Source organism: Apium graveolens, chromosome 4, assembly GCF_009905375.1.
Source record: "Apium graveolens cultivar Ventura chromosome 4, ASM990537v1, whole genome shotgun sequence".
Taxonomy (NCBI): Eukaryota; Viridiplantae; Streptophyta; class Magnoliopsida; order Apiales; family Apiaceae; genus Apium; species Apium graveolens.
This window is the reverse complement of record NC_133650.1, coordinates 66,555,508-66,561,865: the sequence shown is the minus strand read 5'-3', so window position 1 is coordinate 66,561,865 and position 6,358 is coordinate 66,555,508.

Sequence of the window (6,358 nt, the reverse complement as noted above, 5' to 3'; positions counted from 1 at the left end):
ATAAACACACAAGTTGTTCGAGGATATGAATTTACAGTTATCACATATTAGTACATATTAATAAAGCTTTTGATTCATTATATATACCACTATTTTGTATAAAGAATAAGCCAAAAATATTAATCCTAATAAGCTAAACTAATTGAAAATAAGGAACCATATATTACTTATTCCATAAGCACTCACACTGATGTTGTTCTTGGATGAGCATTTTCTGTCATCGATATAAAACAATCAATCATCTAAAAACATCCAGCATTTGACTTATCCGAATAACTTTTGGAAGAACAATCTATGTCAGTATTATGGAAAAATTAATGAGAAGCAAATAGTGAGGTACTAGTTTTAAGAACTGCAACGCTGCATTCTTGACAATAGTTTCAATGCAAACATAAGAAAACGTACTAGATTCACATATATCCATCCCTTTCATGGTGAATTAAAATACCAAGAAGCCAATGCTTCTGCTCCGGAAACCAGATGGGAAACATGAACTGTCGACCACGAAGAACCAAAACCAGGGGAAGTTCCATGTATAACTTCTACAATACGATAATCATAATAAAAAAAGAACATTACTCAAATAAACATTACTCAGATGAAAAAACAAAACACATATTATTATTTAATCATACACCTCTTCTACTTCTTTTGTATTCATGCTCTTGAAAAATCTAAAAGTTCAAACTATAATGTTACACAATTTCCCTCAAACATTTCGTCATACACATCTTCTGCAATCTCACAAAACACAAATTTGACATAAAATTTCAAAACTACGTTATTCTAAACAACATATATTTAATATTAACACGAATCATAAGAAATCAACGAGAGGAACCAAAAGCAGAAGAAAATTGGGTATGAACCATAGTTTCTACAAACTTAATTAACCACTAAATAAGAATCAAATGAGATAGAATTAGTTAAAAATTCAATCAATAACAATATATCACGACAACATATAATGAAAATATGGTTCATACAAACTTAAACACATTATATATTAACTTTTTAGTTTATATACACAACAACTAATAATCAAAAATTAAGATTTTTGTGAACATAAATAAATGGTTATATGCATATAAAAAGTAGTATATAGCAACTTTAACAATCAAATATATTGACAAGTATTCTTTATAATAAGCTGTGTAAAATATAATTGAGATGAATGCAAAGTGAAGCAATAATGATATGGGTGCGCGAGATGAAAGATATGATGGATCAATGAGAGAGACGATGGATCGATGAGAGAGAGGAGGCGAGAGAAAGAATATTATGGTATCTGTAAATAGTAAAATGCAATTTTTTTAAATAGATGTAATACTGCAATAAAAACAAGGAAACAATATTTTTACAATAAATATATTCAAAAAAAAGTTTATTTACCAAATTCTCGTATTTTAATTGGTGTTATTTATGTTAATACATGGTGTTATGTGTAGAAAACTAGGGTGTCTTTAATGCTAGGGTTCATGAGCTCAAGACTCTATTTGAATGTTCTCGTGTTTCATGACACAAATTTTCCTTCACAAGATGCCTACATACCTTGCTCTATGCCAATGATCAAGTCAAAAAAGGTTGTTCCAATTTGTGGGGTGAGACCCTTAATTTAGGTGTAGGTAACCTTGAATTAGGTTAGAGTTAAGAGACTTGACGGATAAATCTCAGATTTAGATTGGACTTTGGAGTCCTAGTATGCAGGAAGTTGGTTCTTTATCCCTTGAAGTTATTAGAAGTCAATTCTCAAGAAATTATATCCCTTATATAATACTATTTGCAGGTATTATTTACCCATATTAATTATTTGTATATTGAATAAATACTTTAGGTTTCGGGCCTCATTAATTGGGCTTCTCTTTTGGACCAAATCTGACCTAATTTATACGATATTAATTATGCAATAAGGGTTATTTGTATTCCCTATCATTTGCCCCTAAATTATAGGAAACCTATTTGGGCTTTCGTAGAATTTAAGTTTTTTATTGTACCTTCCTAGGTATCATTTTTTAGCATGAAATGTGGAGCAACCTACACCTTCCTAGGTATCATTTTTAGCATGAAATGTGGAGCAACCTACACCTTCGTAATGATTTGCCTTAATCGAGGCTACTTATCATGGTAGCTTAAAGCTCTCCTCATGACAAGAGTTTTCTATCTTATCAGATATGAATTAGACTCTCTTCTAAGAATTTCAAGAAACTTGAGAGTGGGTTCCTTGCCCTTTTCGCGGAACAGGTTTGAGCTTCTTGACATATTCAGTCCCTCTAATACAGCTAATCCATCCTTCCTGGTTACCATGGTCGATAACTAAAGAGTCCCTTCCTTTCCTGATCTACTGTGGACCTACAAACTTCATTTTCATTTTATTCACATTTTCTTCCCTGATTTTAGGAATTTCTTTTTCTCTTTCTTTTTTCTACATAAAATAATTTTAATAATTATTTTCAATTTTCCAGAAAAAAGTTTCTCGAAATCGTGATCCTAGTCGTTAGGATACGAGTCGTGCTACGACTCCCAGGAGCTCCTAGTCATAGCTCTTACGAAAAGGATTTCCTAGTCGTGGACAACCGGGATCCTAATCATACGACTAGGATTCTGGTAGGTTTATGACTAGGATCTTAGTCATGGATGACTAGAAATCTTAGTCGTATGACTAAGATTTTAGTCATGCAATGGCCTCCAAGTCATCCTCATCATCTAGCGTACGACTAGAAACTTCTGGTCATGGACGACTAGGATCCTAGATTTTAGTTGTATGACTAGGAATATTATGCACATGACAATGTTCTAGTCGTGTTATGGCTGTTGAGAAAGATTGAAGCTATATGTATAACTCAACAATACTGGTTTGGATAACTCAACATAGAACAAGGACTTTGAAATAATTTTTGTTCCACTAGAATCAGTACAGATTAATTATTGGGTATATGCACAAAAGGTTTCGTTAGCTGCAGTGAAGAAGACGTCAACATTGATCCGTATGAAGTTCATTAATATTTTCAGGCATCGGAGGAATAAAGTTGGAGTCATTCGAAGCAGTTATCAGGATCAGTGTCAAGACCTCAAGAATTTCTAGTGTAGGTTATATTTGGTAGAAGACTTAACAGTGGTTTGTACGGGTATAATACGAAGGCCTGCGAGCGGAACTAGTCGTGTGTGAACCAGACCCGTGCACTAGACGTCAGTGATCCGTGAAAGGAAACAGAGGATTATTTTTAGAAACATTGTTAAGTGGTTTTTGTACTCATGGAGACTGGAAATATATTAAGTTACAAAATCCTGGAGATTAGAAGGCTTGAAGATGGAGAGGAGTACAGCTCGAGAACTTACATGATTTATTTTTAATCAATGTCTGATTCGAAAAAATGGATATCAATTCATTTCTTTATTTAAATTTTATATCACAATTGATTTTAAAATAAATAAATTAAAAAATTGATTTTTATTAAATGAATAAATGAAACTTATATCATTTATTTATCTAATTTAATATCAATATTTAAATTTGGATAAATAAAATAAATGTTTGAAGTTTAAATAAATAAATAAATTAAAATTTATTTATTTATTTATTTTAAAATCAAATTTGTATTTTATTTTTTATGAACTATTAGTTTTGACAGCCAGAAATTCGAACTGATCATGTACAAGAATTGGAACCAGACTCGAATCATGCATGCATGTTTGCTTGGGAATTAAAAGTGTACAAAGAAATAAAGAAAGCAACTGGAAGCTTCATTTACACGTGGGACCCCCCTAAAAATTGGTCTATCAGCCTTACAAATGAATTTCAATTTTTAAACAAAAGAAATGAAAGAAGCAGTTGTACTGTGAACAGAAATTTGGCAGGCCGCGTTCTATTTTCTCTAAGGCGCAACATACGCGCGTGTCTCGCACTCTCGCTTCCTCCTTTCTTATTTTCCACGCGTGCGCTCCACAGGACAACACCTCCTGGCATTTTTTTTTTGTTTTGTTCGAAGTTAAAACAAAAGAAATCAAGTGTACCGCTATCCCTGGTACATATTGTACAAATTCAAATGTAAACAAACAAAGCGCATGTTGGGTTAATCAATTAGACAATCGAAAGTTGCTAGTTTTGAAAATAATAAAAATAAATTTGGCAGCCTTCTGTGTTTAAATGTCACAAGTTGATGAATTAATATTGCAGTCGCCAGTTACAATTTTCTGGTCGCAAGTTGAAGCCACAAAACTCAGTCGCAAGTTAACAAATCAAGTCGCCAATTACATTCAAATACTGGTTGCAACTTGGATTTAAATAATTATTTTGAAAGCTGTCAATTTAATTTGCTTGATCCTGGTTGTGCCACGTGTCCCCTTCTCTCTCCAGCCTACCACTCTATATAATCAATCAGCAGTAAATTGAATCAGAATATCTCCTCCATTTTTTGCAAAGTGCGAAACTCTTGCAAAATTATCTTAGCTCACTTTGAAAACTTGATTTGAGAAGGGGGGATCATGTCCAATTTGTTCCACACCATTTAAAGCCTTACAAACTTGTAACACTCATTATTTAAAACTCTCTTGATTGTATTTAATACCTTTTGATATGAGCTTTTGATTTTTAGAGTGATAAGAAGAACCCTAGATTTATAGCTTATTATTTTGATTCTTTTATATTTGGTGCTTCAGATCTTTGAATTTGGAGTTGTAAGCCAACCTCTGGGTATTTATACTTTTGAATAAAAAGAATATTTACCAATAATCTCTTTGTCTATTTAACTCATTTTAATTTTGATATTCCGCTGCAATTAATTTTAGAAAACGAAGAACATACATTCACCCCCTCTGTATGTACCTTTTGGACCTAACAATTGGTATCAGTGCTTGTTGATCGATATATAGATCTGATCCGTTAGATTAGCAAGTTCTGTTGTTGATTTTGGCTGTACAGAGTCTAGGAGTGCTTTCGGTGTGTAGAACTGATTTGGATTAATTTGTGGTCAAAGTGTTCTTGATTGTTGTGGATTATTTGATTGATTGGTATTGGTGGATTTTGGCTGTTTGGGTTATTGTATTTTGAGACGTTGTATTGTAGAATTTTCGCAGATCTGAATGTATGAGCACTCAGACAGTTAATGGCATCAAGGTTCCTTCCTTCAACATTGTCAGTGAAAACATCTAAAATTGTGGAAGAAAATTATCACTCTGTTTATTTCAGTAGTTAACCGGGATTACTGTTAGGGCGGAAAACGTGCGCTAATAATACACGCAAGTATACGCGTTCGCAAGTAATATAAAATACTTTCTAGTTCGTTCCCACAGAGACTCAGACTAATTATGTTCAATTAACACTTATTCACCATTGTATGATTACTTTTCAATGTTAAGACAATAACACATAGATTTGATTAACTAAGTATTAACTATAATTAACTACGAGAATTAAACACTTAATTGACACTTGAATTAACAATATTAAACACACATGAGATCATAACTTCATTACTACTTCCTTCAATAGTTATTGTTATTACCCTTAGCATGTAACGGTGATGATATTAATCGAACAACACGAAACTGATAAAAACCAACTTTCATTGTACTAATACCATTCTACCAAACATCCACAATTAAGATAGAAGTTGAATAGTCATCAATTATGTTGAGACCCTATATGTCTACAGAATTTGACAACATAATGATTTAAGCACAAGTTATTCCTTATGATTACACAGGGAAAGTAAAACGGTTAGAGTTACCCACTAATCATGCATACACATACATGAACCTATGCTAACATGGCAAGTTCTAAATCTTAAGATCCACCGTCGCTTCACAAGAGATTAACACCCTATCTTATATGTTCGTGACGCACATAAGACGAATAAGCACAACCAATACTAGAAATCATACAATCATCACACACTAAGGTATTAAACAACTAACTAAAGAATTCCATAGTAAATCCGTTACGACCCCATGATCAGGATTAGCCCATGATTGAACTCATCGTCACCATGGGTTCATATGAAAACATGATAATAACACACGAGAATAACTAATAAAAATACTTAATTAAACCAGAGTACGTCACAAGAGTAATAAGGTTCAAAGTAAAGAAAACTAGCATCCACTAATACAACGAATAAAAGAATCACAAGGAAACTATGCTTCCTCTTCTTCGTTGCGATGTGCTAAAACGGTCTTCTTCCTTATCTCCTTGCTCCTCGATTGATACCACGATTCAACACACATGAAACGTCTCTGAAAACTACTTATATAGAAGCCCCACAAGTCCCAGCTATCTCAGAAGTCGGAAGTCCAGCAGAATCAGGAGTCTAAAAATCAGAATTAAAAATTACGCCCCTGAGCGGGCGCCCAGCAATCCTGA